The sequence below is a fragment of the Anabrus simplex genome, chromosome 2 (genome assembly GCF_040414725.1).
Source record: "Anabrus simplex isolate iqAnaSimp1 chromosome 2, ASM4041472v1, whole genome shotgun sequence".
NCBI lineage: Eukaryota > Metazoa > Arthropoda > Insecta > Orthoptera > Tettigoniidae > Anabrus > Anabrus simplex.
Genome location: NC_090266.1, coordinates 536,325,813 through 536,345,639, shown reverse-complemented (window position 1 = coordinate 536,345,639; position 19,827 = coordinate 536,325,813). Strand labels below are relative to the sequence as shown.

The 19,827-nt window shown below is 39.6% G+C and overlaps 1 protein-coding gene across 1 annotated transcript in view; it reads right to left on the bottom strand.

Annotated features, from left to right (window-relative positions):
- Positions 1–19,563, bottom strand: part of Rab7 (RAS oncogene family member Rab7) — a 214,614-nt gene extending 195,051 nt beyond the window's left edge. The window contains exon 1 of the mRNA XM_067140910.2: positions 19,421–19,563. The gene's annotated coding sequence lies outside the window, so the exon portion shown is untranslated. The remainder of the gene's footprint in view (positions 1–19,420) is intronic.
- Positions 19,564–19,827: the final 264 nt, after the last annotated feature.

The window sequence follows — 19,827 nt, the reverse complement described above, 5'->3', positions numbered from 1 at the left end:
ACTGGCACGTAAAAGAACTCCTGCAAGACAAAATTTCAGCACCTCGGTGCCTCCGAAAACCGTCAAAGTGGTTAGCGGGACGTAAAACCAATAACATTATTATTATTATTATTATTATTATTATTATTGACGACATCAAGAGTACGCTCAATCAGTGTTGGAGCGACTGCACATTGCTTTTAAAAAATAAGATTTTTTTGGAGACCGTAATTCGCAGAACAGTTAATCGAGGTTTTACTATACTGTTATGGTCCTTCCACTACCAACATAAAGACTACATTATAAAATTACTGAGAATGTATATTCCTTAATAGCTACAACCTCCCTATCAACATACAATTCTGACTGCTGCTATGTGATGTAATTTAACATTCCTTGCTCATGTAATAAAGTAATACGATTTAGTAATATTTTTAAAATTTGCTTTACATCGCACCAACACAGATAGCTCTTATGGCAATGATGGGATAGGAAAGGCCTAGGAATGGGAAGGAAGCAGCTGGGGTCTTAAGGTACAGCCCCAGCATTTGCCTGGTGTGAAAATGGGAAACCACAGAAAACTATATTCAGATCTGCCAACAGTGGGGTTTGAAATCCACTATCTCCCAGATGCAAGCTCACAGCTGCGAGCCCCTAACTGCATGGCCAAATCACACGGTATAATTATTATTAGTGTCACTACTTTTGTGGTTTCCAGAGACCCCAAGATGCAGGAATTTGTTTTGCATGAGCTCTTTTACAAACTGGTAAACCTACGAACATAAGGCTGACACATTTGAGCACCTTCAAATACCACTGGACTGAGCCAGGACCAAACCTGCCATCTAAGACTATTCCTTCCCCAATTCTAGAAACATGCCAGAAATACCAACCAAGATATATTTATTGTTCACCCTCACATTCCCTAACAAATGAAATTATGCTACCAATGGGTCTGTTGATCAGAAAGAACCTTAAAAATTCCCATTTCCCCTTCTATTTAGTGCTTGTATTAAAATTATACAGTAAAAATTTTAAAAGTAAGCTTGTAGTTTGACACGACTGTCTATAATAACGATCGCAGCCACGAGACCTCCAGTTTTAAGTGGAATCTGTATCAGAAGGACTTTACTTAACATTTCAAAACTCCCACATTCCTAGAATTAATCAATCACGGATGCCTTGGTAAGAAGCTATCAAAGAAGTTACAGCCACCTGGATTCAAGAGATCAAAAAAGACTTGGAAAGAAACAACATCAGAGTAGAAGTAATGGAAAGAGAAATTTTCAGGAAGAAAGTTTTGAAGATGGAAGGAATCCAAGGGAGGAGGCTAAGAAAACTGGCACAAAGTGGTCTGAAGAAAGAAAAAAACACAGTGAAACAATGAAGGAATACTGTAAGAAAAGGAAAGAACAACAACAAAGGATGAAGAATTGAAATTTGAATGTGGTCCCTAGTAGGCCCTAATGCAAGAAGTTACTTGCCTATTATATCCTGTGGAACTTTGATTTTAGTCTCTTTTTTTCTTAACCGGTAAACACCTTAAATATCATACAGTGGTACAAAAGAAAAGAGCAATATTTGTAGCTAATTCCAGTTCTTCCATTTTCTTAAATTCCATTTGACCGGGCAAGTTGGCCGTGCGGTTAGGGTCGCGCAGCTGTGAGCTTGCATCCAGGAGATAGTGGGTTCGAACCCCACTGTCGGCAGCCCTGAAGATGGTTTTCCGTGGTTTTCCATTTTCACACCAGACAAATGCTGGGGCTGTACCTTAATTAAGGCCATGACCACTTCCTTCCCACTCCGCCTAGGCCATTCCTATCCCATCGTCCTGTGTCGGTGCAACGTAACGCAAATAGAAAAAAAAAAATCCATCTTTGGATACAAGACAGTGATAGCAATAAACATCAGCTGTGTATACTTATAGCAGAAGTTTGAAATTATGTGACAAAAATATATGACCTCGATTAATGGTATGCCTGATATAATTGATCTTTAAAAGAAGTTCATGTGTCATGATACCTAATGAATTGTACCCTGAACCACACAAAAATTTGCTGGCAAAGAAATATTTAATTTTATACCTTCTCCAAACACAAGGATATTCGTGAACTGTGCATAGCTGGTGACTGAAGAGATTCTACTTAAAAATCCTACCACCAGAATAATAAGGTCATCTTATTCTGCAACAGCTACTGTTAGTGCACCTGAGTGTACATTATAGTATATTTTATACAAAACTTCACTATACTAATTTCTTTGACTCAAACCAATAATATAAAGACAGAACTATACACAGCTGTCAGTTTGAAGGAACAGCGCCTATGTGTAAGTGTGAATGTCGATCAATGACAATTTTCTTATTTTTTATATATTCAACATATACACTGCCTGACAAAGAAATTGAAGCACCCAGAAGGGGAGGAGGAAACAAAAAGAAACTTCACATGTTGAGAGGATACGTGATATTTCAGTGATTATAAAATAAAGTCAAATTTACCAAGAATTTGGCAGTACGAGTCCACTTATTAGGATGGCACTACCCCCCCCTCCCCACCCCCGGCCTGATGCATGCACTGGTTCGGCTGTGAAGGGTGTCAAAGCCTTGTACCCTCTCCTTAGGTAAGTTGAACACAACTGTTGTAACTGATCCCTGATATCCTGAATACTGGCACTGGGAAGGAGTTGTTTGATCTGGTCCTACATGTTCTATCAGGGACAGACATCAGGATTTTGCTGGCCACGGGAGTACCTCTGTCATGCAGACAGTTCATAGACACACGTGCCTTGTGTGGACAAGCACTGTCCTTTCGAATAATGGCACCATAATACTGTCGTATGAGAGGTGATACACAAAGACGCAGGATATCCATGACGCACCGTTGTGCCGTCAGAGTTTCCTCGATCACTACGAGCCGTGACCTGAAGCCATAACCAATCACTCCCTGCACTGTAACGCCAGGAGTAACACCACTGTGCCTCTCCAAAATATTGGAAGAATGGGACCTCTCCCCAGGTCTCCACCATACTCGCAGACGATTGCCATCTGGGGTACTGCAGAACCGTGATTCCAGAGACAAGTTATTCTCTGTGATCTCAGTTCAATGTGGAAACAATAATGAAGCTTATGTCCTAGAACCGTGATTCATCACTGAACACCATGCGACGCCATTCATCAGCAGTCCATGCTTCCCAGTCATGGTACCACTTCAAACGTACAGTTTGTGTTGTGTTAAAGGCAGCCTAGGCATGGGAAGATAATTCCCAACTCCAGCTGCTGCTAGTCTCTAACCAATGGTGCAGGATGACACAGAATGTTGCAGGGAGAGCATTACTTGTTCTCAGATGGCAGGCGCAGATATGAAGGGGTTATGATGTGCTTGGTGCACAGTACAGCAATCCTCCCTCGTGGTGGACAGACTTGGTCTACTGGAACCTTGGCAACTAGTATGTCTGCCCTCACGTTCCCATGCAGTACATCATCAGACCACTGTCCCATCCAAATGCCCCACAAATTTGGATAGAGCAGCCAGCCAAATGGAGACCCACGAGTCCACTTTCGAACTCTGTCAGGTGCTGATAACTCTGTCTCACACAAGTATGCAGCATCTCCGTGTCCACAGTGGTCACTCAACATCTGATGCTGTTCATGCCCCTTATATATCCTACCGGGCCTGGTAACACTAAACATGAACATGGTGGCGGTTCTACCTGTCACAAGGAACTACAACTCTATTTATGGTAAGGGTTGTTCTGCCTGAAGGCAGGTCCGAACCTCTGCAGAGGTGTTCCTGAGCCGGAGTTTACGTGCGGTAGGGTGGCCAGTTCCTTTCCGCTCCTCCATTCCCTTACCCCCCGCCAACAGCGCGTGGCAACCCATCCAACTCCTGACCACACCCAATGTTGCTTAACTTCGGAGATCTCACGGGATCCGGTGTTTCAACACGGCTACGGCCGTTGGCACTCTATTTATATACCTGCCAATGGTGTGTACAAAGTTACACTGGCATCAGACCATTTCTTCCAGGTGCTTCAAATTTTTTTCTTTCCGGCAGTTATTATTTGTTTATACACTAAAATCACACACACTGACAGACTTAACAGCCATTGAATCCTTCAAGACAATCAATGCCTAGCCCCGTGCTTCCTACCCTGTCTACCTCGCACAATACATCTAAACCCACAACATTATCAACTTCAAGGAGAAATCATTCAACCAGATTCGTGGCACCACAATGGCTCATTCCTATGCCAAAATCTTCATGGGAAATCTCAAGGATCTCACTGCTGAGCCTCTTCCAGTGTAAAGAAATGGAGGTTCATTGGTGATCTCTCCTGACACCATGAACAAAACCTATTTGACTCATTCTTGTACCATCTCAATTGGTGTCCATTTCATTGGTAGATCTTCCCCACTTTTCTCACTTCCTTTGACATTGCCCTCCATCTGCACAATGGCAGAATCAATACCTCTACTCACATAAAACCCAACAACCATAAGCAATTTCTTCACTACAACAGTTCTCTCACATCACACAAAATCACTACCATTCATCTTTGTCATCCAGGGCAAACTGATTTATTCAACCCCCAAAACCAGTGCCTCCAACCTGAGGAAGGTATTTCCAACTGGTTGACTTCCAGAGTCATGAACTCTGTTGCCAGACCCACCAAGCAAGCAAACCTTATACCCTTCATAACCATACATACCCAAGTCTCCACAAAATCTATCACTAATAAAACAAGCATTCATTATTCTCTCATCTCCCTCCCCACCCACACCTGTGATCTTCCAGAAAGCTCCACAGTCAAATGCTCAAAAAATGATTCTCCCTCACTATGAAACACACCAACTCCCACCCTACTTCGGATTCTTTCTCCTACGAACATACCACGTGCTGCTTTCACCAAGAAGATTCGAACCATACCAGGTCATCATTATTACACTTCTTCCATCATCACGTACTGGATTCAATGCAAATTCTTCCAAAGCTTTTTACACTGGCTTAACTACCAACATACAAGCCAAATTATGTGCCCACTGCAGTACCTGCATAACCCATAACATTCTGTACCCATTCATACCCACCTCCATTAAACCACTTTTTTAAAACGATTTTTCTACAGTTAAAGTCCTTAAAACATTTATCCCCATCTTCCCACCCTCTTGCCATTAAGAGATTCTAAAGTCAGACATTAATTGGCACTCAGGTCTAGGGAAGTACCTGGCCTTCATATCAGATAATTGCTCCTTTTTTCCCATTCCCTTTCTTGCCTTCCCTCAGCCCCACCCTTTACATCATAATGAGATCTACTTGTCAACAATGACCACCACCATTCTCAGTTGCCTCTGTGAATTAGGAGTAGAGTGTTGCCTCCAAATCCTAAGATAGCAGATTCAAACCCAGAAGAGGTAGTCTGATTTTTGAACGAGGGGGAAGAAAAAGTCCATTCGACACTCCATGTCGTATGTCGGCAAACAGAAGATCTCTGGAGACATGTTTAGTGTTACAGGCAAAATTTTAACTCTGCCATAGACACCCAAGAGAGATTTTGGTTTACTCTGCCATCTAGTAGGCCTAGAGTGAAACAGAACATTGAAATTGACAAGCAGACTTTCAGATGGCATTAAATTAAAAATATCTGCTCATAGTAGCTGAGGCCATATGATTATTATTCCCTCCTCCACTGATGAAGGCTGTAAGCTGAGAATTTTAGACCCTTCTCTTCGTTTATGTATATTCTATGTATGAATCCCTACATGGTAAAGTATCTGCTCTCCATTAAGTTTTCCATGCATATATATTTTGCTCCTGTTAGCTTTCTTACCCAAATGTTTATACAAAGAGGTTTCTTTGTGGTCTAAGAATGCCATTAGTTCTAATTAGTGTTAAGCTCAGAAAACAATTGGGAATATGATCACTGCATTGCCTTAGCTGCTGGCTTCCAAATAAGGCGGTAAGTATTTGAACGGTGGATTATGGGTTGGAATTTTCACCTGATCAATAGTGTAGACTTAAATCCCAATATGAGCTGAACTGGCATTGGTGTCCCCATAAATACCTGTGATAACATGAAAATTTTCTGTGGTACTGAAAAAAAGCTGCCTTGGATGTACTAGGCCTAGATTTCATCCTAAACTGACCTGATTTTAACAAATATGAAAGTCTACGTTTCAAATGGTCAGTGGCATAACGTTACAGCCTGCAATGCAGGCAGACCTGGGGCTTAAAAGGCCCACAGACTTCCCCAGAAAAAAGAATGAATACACAATTTTACCAGAATGCCACTTCGAACGGGAAAAGTGGTTTTTTTTTTTTTAATTCGCAAATAGAGTAATCGCCAGGTGTTGCATCTGCCTGCAGTTACTATTATTGTGTTGAGTACAAGATAGCTGTCTCTTATAACAAGAATGCCACACACTCTCAAAAATATCTGCACCAAGTTGTTATAAGAAAAACAAACTAAAACATACTTTAGACCTAATTATTCGGGTTACTCTTTATTCTGTAAAATTATACTTTTTGAAACAGACTTACAAAGAACTACCTGCGAAATGGTATGACCAAGACAGATTCAGTGAATTCAGCCTCTTCAGCATCAAATGTGGCATCCACCAATGTCATTGAAATGAATGCCTTTGCATCCCATAAAGACTGCTGCTTGTGGTTACTTCATTCTCCCTGTTTGGGAGCGGACCACCAGTCCAACTAGAGACTCTTTGGCCTAGGATTTTGGTCATTTTATTTGAATTTAGTCTGGTTGTCTATCCCTTGGTGTGCTATGACACATGCATTGTTAACTGAATACCTGCCAGCAAAAACGCTGTAACCCTTACTTTTCTAGAATGCTGGGTTACCGAGCATAAACTATGTATGCAGCCCGAGTGAGGCATGTAGGAAGTTATGTTGACAAACTTTAACGTTAAGTGCCTTTTTTCTTTTGTTTAAATTTTGCCACGGGTCATGCGGGTGCAGAAATGTTGTATCAACGGAAAAATTTGCAGTTTGAGGGTTACGTTTTTGCCGGCAGATATTCAATTTTGTTGCTATAGATACTGGCGTGTGGATTGTCACAATATGGCGTCACCCAATGTGAGTCCCGTCCCACACCCGCCTGGCTTTTACCCTGCTATTCCCCCGTTTGTAGAAACTTTAATTTACAATTTTTACAATATTTACATTTTATATTTTCATTTCTTCTTTCAGAGATTTTTCTCATTCATTGCTCATTATTCAATATAACAATTTTCATAGGATTTAATTTCACTCGTTCTTTCTTGATGTTGCTACTTTACATTTTAATCTTGTGTTTTGTGTAGTTGTTACATTTTGAAGGGATGTAGTGTGTTGTATTGTGTAAAATATATATTATAACTGCATTCACTGTAATATTATCACTTCATTTTTCAGTTTTTCCGTTCTTTTGCTTTCTGTTTTTGTTAATTTACAATTGGTTTTTGTGTGTGTTATATTTGATATTCATGTGTGTTTTCTGTGAAAGGGATGTCATTTTTTTGTGTGTTGTGTGTTTAAAATTATTGGTGTATTTGTACTTTAATCGATGGTGGTATTATCGCCTTAAAGTCAGTATCGTGTGTTGCCAATGTTAAAATTATTTATGGGGCCTTTGCCCTACTTTTGTACCATCTGCAGTGGTTTAATGCAATTTTCTGTTCGTTGTTATTTTTGGGTAGTGGATAGGGTTGGGAATAGGTGGGTGGTAGCGGGTGTTGGCTGCTGGTTAAGGATGGATTGAGCTAGCGGGGATAGTTAATGGCTTCGCTAGGTTGTGGGAGGTTGCGGGAATTAGCATTTTTAAGATACTGCAATCTAAGGTAGGAACGGATTGTAGGGAAAGTTTATAAGTCACCGTCTATTCTGGGATGGGCTGAAATCCAGGTTAATGAGGCATAAGTAATGATAGGTCAAACAAAGACTTTATATGTATTAATTATTTGAGAGGCTTTTAGTCCCCAGGTTTGGCCTTTTAACCAACGTAGGAGGTTAAACCTATTGTGTGCCTTTTTATAAAAGTTATTAAAATGTACATTCCAATTTAAATTGTTTTGAAACATGATACCTAGGTAGGTAAGGGTTGAGGTTTCTGTAAGCGGTTGATTATTAAGCATGAGGTGGATTTTGTTAGTGGGTCCGTATCTACGGATGCCATGTCTAAAAACGATAAATTGAGTTTTGTTTACGTTAATTTTAATTTGCCAAAGATTAAGCCACTGTTCTTGTTGAAGGAGATAGGGTTGAATGCGTGACTGAAGGGAGCGATTGTTGGTTCCGAAGGCGAGGATCCATAAAGACCACCACATGCTCCAGTTATGTTAGACTGTAATGCGAGTACTGCAGAGGTTTAAAATTTTTAAAAACAAAACACTGAAACACATTTATTCATGATGTATTTCAATCCCTACAAAATATTATTTTAAAAAATAAAATCGATTAATAAATTCACTTTGAAACATTAATCTCTACAAAATATTAATTTAAAAAATAAAATCCATTAATAAATTCATTTTGCAAAATTAAGTTCTTTCGATATATTACATGAATACAGACTGCATTAGTGTATTGCTTCTATCTGCTGTAGTTAATTTTATGTGTGTTATCGATAGGTTTTATACACCTTCTTTGAAGGGGCCCAATTTTGTTTCCTGCAGGCAGGTTGGCACCATGTTCGCTACGCCTCTGCAAATAGTACACTGGTGTTGGTGGACAAGAGGTATGAGTGGATTTCTTCTGCATCTAGATTTTTCTAATATTCTGGAGGATGTACAAATACAAGATTGGTGTATTGCAAGGCAAACTCACTCTCTCTCACTCTCTCTACACACACACACGCGCGGGTATATTCACAATCTGCTTTAAGTTGTATGGTCTTGGCGATGATGGGATGACTGGGAAGAAAGCATCCATGGCTTTAATTAAGGCACAGCCCCAGCATTTGCCTGGTATGAAAGTGGTAACCACAGAAAACCATCTTCAGGGCTGCTGATGGTGAGGTGGGAACCCACCCACTAACTTCTGAACTCAAGCTCACAGCTTGCATGGCCAACTTACTTGGTCAAAGAAATCTTGTCAGAGAATGCCACATGTTACTAAAACAACAAAGAATTATCAACTGAGCATGTTTACACCTTCCTGAAACAACTCAAACTCCTGAATGCTTGGTGATAGACATCAAAATTCAACATTTACAGAGATATTTAACTTAATACAAAGAGTTTAAAACACAAATTAAAAAATGTCACAATGGTACTAAGTTAACCATATTTGGATTTAATTTACACACACCCAGTCAATACAATTAAGTTTTGCTCATGTTTGATACAATACTAGAGGATTCACTCCTTACCAAGGCTTTGTCCGAGCTGTTAATTAAAATCATTATTTAATACCATGGAATTCCAAACTCTCTAAAAAATTAATCAAAATTCTAAAAATATTTTGATTAACAAAAAAGAAAATAAGCCTAATAATACTGATGCCGGGAGTATAATTCAGAATTTCACGCACATTCTCATAATTCATAAATGCAAGACAGGAGAGATTTTTTTCCTCCAATGAATCCATCTGTACATGCAATGACTTCATGGAGCATTAGCACCTTTGTTCAAAGCATTAATCATGAAGTACACCCACACAAAAATTTATTTTTGCTTTTTGTTTAACGTTGCAGGCATTTTAAAATTGTTTCTGAAACTTTAATAAACTCTTACAGACAACAGAAATAAAATGCTACGTTATTACCGACTCAACTGAGAAAGCTTTACTAAAAAATCAACCACAAACATAAAAAAACCCCATCTGAGGCAATGCTACAACTGTATCGAATAATATTCCATGAACTGAGAATCATTCTTACCGTTGTCAATAATAATGTTATTGGCTTTATGTCCCAATACGACATTACGGTTTTCAGAGACACCAAGGTGCTGGAATCTGGACCCACAGGAGTTCTTTAACATGCCAGTAAATCTACTGACACGAGGCTGACATATCTGAGCATTTTTAAACACCACCGAACTGAGCCAGGATCGAACTTGCCAAGTTGGAGTCAGAAGGCCTGCACCTCAACCGTCTAAGCCACTCAGCCCAGTTTACTGTTGTCAAATCCAATGTCACAATCCGAATACATCTATAGTCTACCTCTGTTTTACATTAAATTTGTTTGAATGATAATAGAGTTCGTAAATGATTTTTAAAAACTTTAAACCAAGTTACAAATGTGGCAGATTTTTCTACCAGCAACCTATAAAAGGTTAAGGAACAACCTAGCATTAGCCTGTGTGAAAATGAGTAACAACGGGGAGCCATTTTCAGTGCTGCCAACGTTATGGTTCAAACCCACCATCTCCTGAATGGAAGCTTGGAGTCACACTACCCGTAGCACCTAGTCAACTTGCTTGGTAAAATTTTGGCATGCTCTTATTTTATAATTTAGTCTAGCTAAGGAACTCTCTCCACATTCCTTCACACTTTTAATGTGGTTGTCATTATCATTGCTTCCTTAGAAAATGCATACATTTTCATAGAATATTACCCTATTCACCACTGAGCACTACAAAAGCTAGTTCATCAGGATAATGGACAGAATAGGGTTTGCTTCATTGGTCCTGTGCCTACATCTACACAGAAAAGCATCTCCTCAAATCAGATCTACTTCCACCTTTCATTTCAAATGCAGGTGCATCCAAATATGCTGCAGCTTTAACTAAAGAAAAGCTGGCAACCAAGTATTTCAGACATGAATATAATACAATGCATTTTATATTAATGTAAGTTAGCCTATTTTAATATGATGGTCAGAGCAGAGTACTCAAAAATAAAAAATTTGAATCCCACAAAATTAAAATAAAATCACTAACCACTTCTAGTGAATTTTTCCTAGACTTTAAAATTGAATCCAGAGAAATACAGGGTAGATCTTATTTCCAATACCAAAAAACCCCTATTACTACCCTGCAGTCAGTTTTACACCTTTAAAAGGTATCAATGTAACTCACTGCCATGAAAAAGCTCCTTAAAGATCCATTATAGCTAATGATGCGAGTCTCACATTTACACACCTTCAAAATGGTGAATTGCATAATAACCTACCATGGACAAATCTAGAACAGTTGATTGGGAAGGACCACTACGTTACAGGTGAATGAACAGAAGACTATACATGTCTTTCAGAAAAGAGGACAAACCAGCAGAGTTAATTATGACAGCAGAAAGTTGATTAAAGTTATAGCTCAACCTCTCTTTTGCGGACAGTCGGTTCTGAGGAAAATCGCCCATTACGAGAGGTGTCTGCTAAAACAAGATTGTAAACATTAATCGAACATTTTAACGGCAAAGAACATCTACCTTAGATATAAGCATACATCATTATTTTGAAAATTCTAAATAATTTGTACCTAAATATTTGCCTGGGAGATATTAGAAGTGATTTTACAGCCTTTAATCACTACACCATTGGGAAGTAATCATTCAGCTGGATGTGTACATTTAGCACATTTTTTTCTTTACTACAATATTCTCAAAAACTGAATAAAGACCCAGCATGACACAAATTCTTTACTGAACTAATCTCACCTTTCAGACTGACATTTCTTGAGGTTTTTTTTCTTGTAACATTGGCTGGCTCACAGTTACTGTGTTCGAACATATCTGAATCACTCATACACCGCAATGTTCACTTCTGCGAAAATTGACTTCCGCATTCTTTTCACTTTCAATTTTATTTTTGTTCTTCACAACTGTGTTTGAGTTTTCCCAAAAGAAGTTTTTTTATCACTGGAAGCCCTTTCAAAGTTTCTGTAATTACAAGTTTTCTTTTCTCAAGATCTAAACACGCTCGTACCTCCTCTTCACGCTTACTGGGCAAATGATATGCTACGGTATTTCAACAATCAGCACATGAAAGGCTCTTCCTTGTGAAGTTTAACTGAAATAGCTGACCTCGACCTTATCAGCAACAATCTGAGTTAGGAATTAAATGGTGGCAACTTGTGAGTAAACAGTAACTGGCAGCATTCCTGGGCAACTAGAATTCTCAGATTGTACATTAATTATAACACAAGAAAACCCTAACGAAAGGACGAAAGGTCTGGAAAGAGCACTGTAAAGAAAATTAACATCACGACTATTTCAGCATTCCTATATACATTTCTTTCTCTCTTTTCCTTGGACTCAAAATAGTATAAACATTCAAAAGAAATACCCATATGTCCACAGAATGATTTTTAGAGAACAATGACAGCCCTATGCAAAGAACATGTGAAGTGTCCACTTAAGACAAGTGGACAAGACTAACGTTGATGTCCACTGTCTGGAACTCAAGATGTCTGCTTAATAAAGGCTTATTTAACACTTCTTGTGTAAAATTAAAACTGTTCCGAGGCAAAATGTCCATATAGAACAAGCGATTCCAACCGAGGTGCTCCCACGGCCCCGGCTGGCCCAGGCAGCAGCCCCGGCGCTGTGCTCTAGCACCGTTGGAGTGGTGGGGGAAGGAGAAGTGACAGAGGCAGAACCACAGATCGTCAAGTCAGCGCTCAGCTTATGAAAACAATATTTTTGACAGTTCTGTGAACACAAATACACAATTTATTCTGTACATACTTTGCGTTTGCCTTAATGTACATTTAGCGTTTAAGTTGATTGTTGACATCGTTTTGCGGCAACTAATTTACCAACATTAGGTACAATTGATTTGGCAGAAGAAATTCTAAGTACAGCCTCTAAGTCAGCATTAGACAGAGAAGTTCTAGTCCTCCATTTGCTTAAATTCAGAACTGAAAACATCTGTTCACATGCATACATTGTACCGAACATTGACGTAAATTTTAAGGCAAGTGCTTGAAGTCTAGCAATTTCTTCTGGATGAACACCTTTGCAAAAGAAAATTAAATCACCGCTGTAGTGCTAGTACCTGTCGTTTAGGATTGCATCACACTGTATTTTTATCAGCTCTGTTTGGAAATATGATGGTTGATTTTTCAAGACGCGCTGAAAATTGAGTCAAATATTTCAGAATGCAAAGTCGGTAACAACGTCTGATAGTCTACAAGATTTTCATAAGTAGACAAAAGTAATGATTTTAATGAAGGAAAATTGCCAAAATTTCCAGCTTCAAGCTGACTTTTCAATAACAAACTCTGCATTTTGAAAGCCTTAATTCTATTACACATGGTGCTAATCAATTTGTTTCTCCCTTGTAATGAAATATTTAAATCATTCAAATAAGATGTTATGTCTGCCAAGAAAGCGAGGTCAGCAACCCATTGCTTATTCTGCAAAGTTGGTAGAGGAGAACGTTTCATCTCCATGAACAGAGCAATTTCTTCAATTATTGTAAAGAAGCTTGCTAGCACTTACGCGCAACTTAACCAGCGTGCAATACAATAAAAGGGAAAGTCGCTACATTCTGCCTCGAGATCTTTTAAAAATGCTTTGAACTGCCGCTGATTCAAACATTGCTTTTTGCAGAAATGTACACATTTTGACACAGTATGCATAATGTATTTAAAGTTGCAAAGGATATTTGGGGATAATTGTTTTTGATCTAAAACACAATGTACCGATAATATTGGAGGTAACCCAGCATCGTGCACCTTCGTTTTTGATGCGGCCTGTAAAACCTTGCCCACCCGACGACTTCGCTGGTGCTCCGTCAATAGCGACACTAGACAGATTTCCGAGTGATAAGCCCATATCGTTCATTGTGTCTTCAATAGTTGCAAATATATCTGTGCCAGTGGTAGTATCTTTGAGGGGAATGATGTCCAGTAGTTCCTCAGCTATAGTGAAATATTTTTCGACACCCCTGACGAAAATAGGTAGCTGTGCCGTATCACTTTTGTCACTAGTCTCATCGAGAGCAATCAAGTACTTCTGGAAAGTGCCGCATTTGTTCCGCAATTGCTCTTACTAGTCGGCAACAAGTTCCTGTATACGACGAGAGATCTTTTTTTCTCTTTTTTGACAAGCTTATCGCCTCAACGTCGGCCAGAGCATGTGGACACAATACTTCTGAGCGCTCTATTAAACATTCTTTTACAAATTCACCATCAGTAAAGAGTCGCCCACTTTTTGCAATTTTCAGAGCAACAATAGCCCACAACTTGCTCGACTGCGCCTTCTAAAGTGTTGGGATCAAGTATCTGTGGGACAGGGAGATAAAATAATTATCTTTATGTTTTCTTAGCAGTACATCTAATTCAAAACAGTTCTTAATAATACAAATCCCAAAACAAAAACAAATCCCCTAAACTGCATGTAAAACAATTTCTAATGAATAAGTTAGTACTTATGTCTGAAGAACTTGGCAATTCCGATTTTAACTTAGCATTTCATTCGGTTCTTGCTGCGCCAACAATGTCATCATAGACTGAAACATGTTTATTGTGGTAGTGCAGTCGAACGGTTGAAGACTTTACTCTTAAAACGACATGACAAATTAAACATTGAGCTTTCCCTTCGGTACTGAGAACAAAATATGAATCGACCCATGAAGGATTAAACAACATTTTTATTGAAGGAGAAACCAACTGCTCCGCTATCTGTTCTATCGAATAGATTCTACTGAGAATGACACACACACACATACAGGGAGAGAGAGAGAGATAGAGAGAGATAGATAGAGAGAGAGAGAGAGAGGGAATGAATGTACTGTCTCTTATGCACACATGCACCACCACTGTGTGGGGTAGGTGGAGAAGGAGGGGAACGGTGCTGCTGAGTGCAGCGCTGGTGCGCCCCAGCACTAAGTGCTCGAGTTGGAAAGGCCTGGTATAGAAAGATGTCCGCTGAATAAAGGTGTCCATCAGGGCACATTTGACTGTACTACTCACTTCAAGTACAGTACGCGAACCTTTCCGGGATACCTGAGCTCCCTAGTGCTGAATCGGTACACCTAGGTTATCTTCGAGATTCGTATTGGCAACCTTTGGCAAATAAACTATGAATCGCTTATGCATCACCGTGAGATATCTGGAGTACATGTTACGTACTAGTACTGTTGTTTATACAGCAAAGCCAAACTATAGAATTCATGCTAGGAACAAGATTGGCATCGAGAAATATTATATAATGTTATACGTGTGTGTGACACAGTTGTTGGCTTAAGATAATATAGGTTTAGAAAATTCATATCGATCGATCATATTATCGATTCAACTCAGATTTCATTTCAATTCAGTTGGCCGTATAACCAGAACCGGGAGAGCTCCCTTTTTACTCCTCACCCCCGTAACGGTATCAAGAAAAGGTTCGCGTACTGTACTTGGGGGTAGTTTTCCAAACTAGAGATGTCTTCACACAACACTGACAGGACCATTTCAGCACGTAAAGCACAAAACAATAAAGCAAGATGTCCATTAAAGCAGCGATGCAACTCTTTTACATCAAAATCCTGCCTGTAGTCACCTATGGTCTGCAGCTCATTTGAAAATGCCTAGACATCAGTAATCTGAGACAAGTAGAGAAAGCCACAAGCTCTTTAGCTTTGGGGCTTTCAAAATTTGCACCAGCAAGACTTGTCCTGATCAAGGAACTTTGTTTCAGGATGTCTCTGCCATCCACGCCTAGCTACAATAGACCACATACGGAGCAAAAAAAAAAAGAGAGAGAGAAAGCATATGGTTGGACTTCTATGCAATGGATGCTATGACAGCACAGGAATGAATGCAGACGAATTATGAAATGCAACACATAACTACAGGGTCTCTCATATAAACCCAGACCGAACGCACGGTGTTTGTATTCTGCACTATGGCAGTTGCAGTGTGGGAGGCGCATGCATAGTTCTTGACCTTAGAGGCAGCCTGTACGTGTTCGTTCTGGCAAGCATAATTCGCCAGTCTGAATCTCAGCTGTTAACATAGTGAAGCAGTTATCACTGCAACATCGTATTTTCATGTGTAAAAGTTCTGGTATCAGCTTAATGGCTCTGTGAACAGTCATAACTTTCACTATTGGTGTGCAGAAAATCCTAATGGTATTTATGATCAAGATGATGATTGTTGTTTTAAGGGGGCTGACATCGAAGGTCATTGGCCCCTATGGTACGAAATGAGACAAAATGTGGTGACATTACAAAGAATTTAAAGAAAATAATTATCCACTGACCAGAATTCAAAAAGTGATGATGCGGAATGAACTGATGAATATGAATTTAAAACAATCAGTGGATATGACGCTCAATGCCTCTCATTCCCAGAAACAATATTCCTGACCAAGGGACTGCTTACAAAGCCCAATCCTGAATCGATGATACTTGTCTAAATGGGCCAATATCAATGTCAACGATCTTGTATAATGACACTTAACGCTAGTAAAGGAGAACCATGATATATCTCAAGTTGCGGTACTAATCAAAGGTAGCGTAAACTCACGGTGTTCCAAACATTATGGTACTACTCACAAGTATTGTACCTCGTACAGGTAACACAGACCTATGGTGTTTCTCACACAATGGCGGCACTCGCAGCCGATGCAAACCGATGAGGCTCCTCCCCTAGGTGTACTAATCACGGACGCCGGCATTCCCGTGGTGTTCCTCACATAGTGGGTACCAATCATAGGCAACGCAGACCCACGGTGTCGCTCATATAGTGGTACAACTCACAGGCTACGCCCAGACCCGTGGTGTTGCTCACATGGGTAAGACTCACGGGTACTGGAAACCTACCGTGAACCCCGCTTGACTGCTACAAATCACAAAACTATTGAGTACCTAACAGAATGGTACTACTTGCAAGTAAAAGCGACCCAAGGTGTTTCCCGCGTGATGGTACTAATCAAAAGTAGTTTCATGGTTCTAATACAATCATCCCTTGGTTGCCCCTTTTAGTCGCCTCTCACGACAGGCAGGGGATACCGTGGGTGTATTCTTCATTTGCATCCCCCACCCACAGGGGGTAGTGTGTTTGGTCCACGAGAGGTATTTTATTTCCCTCAAATCCGCCGGCAAGCCAGTTAGGACCCCCCTATCCGCCACCTGGGATGCGCCACGTGGGAGTATCACCTCTCCCCCTGCTACGCCTGCGTAGCAGGTTCGAGGAATGGTATTTATAAAGTCCCACATTATGATAAAAAGATTGGCGTTTGGTGTGCTGTTAGTGCAAGACTAATAATAGGGCTTATTTCTTTTAGACTACAGTAAATGCAGAGACCACCAAGATGACATTTTGATGCCATTCTTCCATCAGCTGGCAGGAAAAAACCTCATGGATGGTTTCAACAAGAGTCAGCCCCTTCTCATCCTGCACAACATTCCCTTCTTACAATCTTGGAAGTGTTTGCAGACAGAGTGATCAGTGCTGGTCTATTTCTCCCCCTCTTTCTCCATATCTAACAGTCTGATTTTTTACTTGTGGGATAAACTGGTAGATAAAGTGTATCGAACAAATCCTTGCGTGACATAAGTTTGGCTGAGGGAACTGCTATAGCGCAGAGCACAGACACTGTGCGTTCAGTGTGAAATTATATGAGACCCTGTAGACTGGCTGTACACGTTTTCATTGCAAGCTTTGTAAGAAAACTGCCTATCATGATCCCAAACTCTGATGAGTATGTGAATGATGCGATAAAGAGTGACATATATGCTAACAAGCCATAATAGAGGGAATTCAATAATCAAGTTTTGCACAGAAGAGCAAGATATTTGCTGCTCAGAAGATGGAGCTAAAGAACATAAAGCTGGTTTAAATTTTTTTTGAATGACCATTTGGCTGCAATAAATACTACTAATATAACATGCTGAACCACTGGAGATTTTAACCAATTACAAGGCTCGGAAATTTCTTCAATGAGCAACACGCATTACTGCAGATACTAAAACGAAGATTGCATATTACCACACAAAAACCATTCAATTTCTCTAAAAATATCCCTAGCCCCTCAAACCAATTAAAGCAAACAATGACTAAAATACAAGATTAATTACAGGGAAAAAGAATGCAGGAAAGCACATTCGCTTAACACCACTCCCTTCCCTACGAAGCATGCCACTTTTTCTGGCTCGCTTATCTTTTACCATTTGCTTTACATAGGACCGACACAGATGAAATATCCCACTAACTAATTTTGACGGTTTTCGGAGACGTCGAGGTGGCGGAAATGTGTCCCGCAGGAGTTCTTTTACGTGCCGGTAAAATTACAGACACGAGGCTGACGTATTTGTGCACCTTAAAATACCACCGAACCGAGCCAGGTTCGAACCTGCTAAGTTGAGCTCAGAAGGCCAGCTTCTTAACCATTTGAGCCACTGAAACCGGCTAAGCTCCTGGCCCTAAACAAATTTGATTAGTACTGAATATTAGGAATCAATTGCAATGCTCATAAAAACAAAAAGTCATATAAAAACTTCGTTTTTTCAACTCTAGCTATGCAATGGCAAATGCAATACTAACGTGCATACTTTGAAAACAGTATCAACAACTCTCTATAGTTATTTTCCATAACAGAAAAGATTACTGATGACATTGATATTTCAATTAGGACAAATCCTTCCTCTCCATGACAACAGCTTTCGATATTATGATTCAATCTCATTTACAAGGCCTAGAAATACAAGAACAGAAATTCTCTAGCTGCAAAACACTATGAATTATGATAAATGCATTCGGTTATTTTTAACTGATCTGTGTACCAAATGATTAACAAAATATTCCGAGAATGAATCACGATAACAGATAACCGTGATGTCGCGGTCGAAATGGTCCAAACAATGATGATTACTGTTTAAAGGGGCCAAACATCTATGTCATCGGCTCCTGTGCAAACAGTATCAATTAGAATGGAAATAAATTACACAAACAAAGTTTCGTTCAACTGCTCAATATCTATTCGTAAATTTTCTTCAAAAATGCTAGCGCGTGTCACCTTCAGCGGATAGATTCCACAACTTGCGATATGAGCGAAAGTACTTTTGACATAACCTCATGAAACATGTAAATGATGAGAAAAGCGCGAATCTACGAGTGGACTGTCAACACTAACTTAACATATTCGCACACTACCACATAACTTCTAGCATTTATTAAGACTGTTTTTATCACACAAAAACAAACTGAGATAAGCCTCGAAACAATGACACACAAACTTGAATGACATTTGAAAAGTAATGTGTGAATTGCCAACTTCAAAGCCTAAAGCGTAATTTGCTGTGTCATTTACTATAACGACGCACAACATTAAATGAAAATCCAGCAAAGCCAATGTACAACATCCGTGAATAACTTCACCATTTCATTTCCACAACTCGCAACTGACAACTGTACACTGACAAGATTTATATAACCCCAGTGTACCACTGAACGTACTTGACGAGAAATATAAGACGCCACTTCCAAACAAAAATATAATATGTTCAGTTCAGAATAATAAACAGTAACCCACATAAACAGTTTATCAAAAACGATACGTCAGTTCATTACCTCTCCCAACGCTACGATATCCTTCCTGTATGTAGTGCTCACGGAAAATGGCGTACAGCTCTTTGGCTAGAATCACGAGTTTTAATACGTCATCGACGAACTTCATCATCCGGAAATGGCTTACTGTTCGCCAATCAAACCAGCTGTTTTTGAACGAGACGAACGAACGTGTCTACGAACAAGTCAGCTGTGACGATTTTTTTTCCTTTTATGTTATATGGATGAATATATTCATGTGTACGTTTCATACCGACTCAGCAGAAACCGACAATACGCTCGCTAGGTATGTAATATTTTAAAAAATAGAACAGTTAAAAATAAAACTGCGGGCTATTTCAAGTGTCAACACTTATATTTAATCTTCAAGAATGTGCGATCAAAATCAATCATAAAACTGTCGTCAGTCC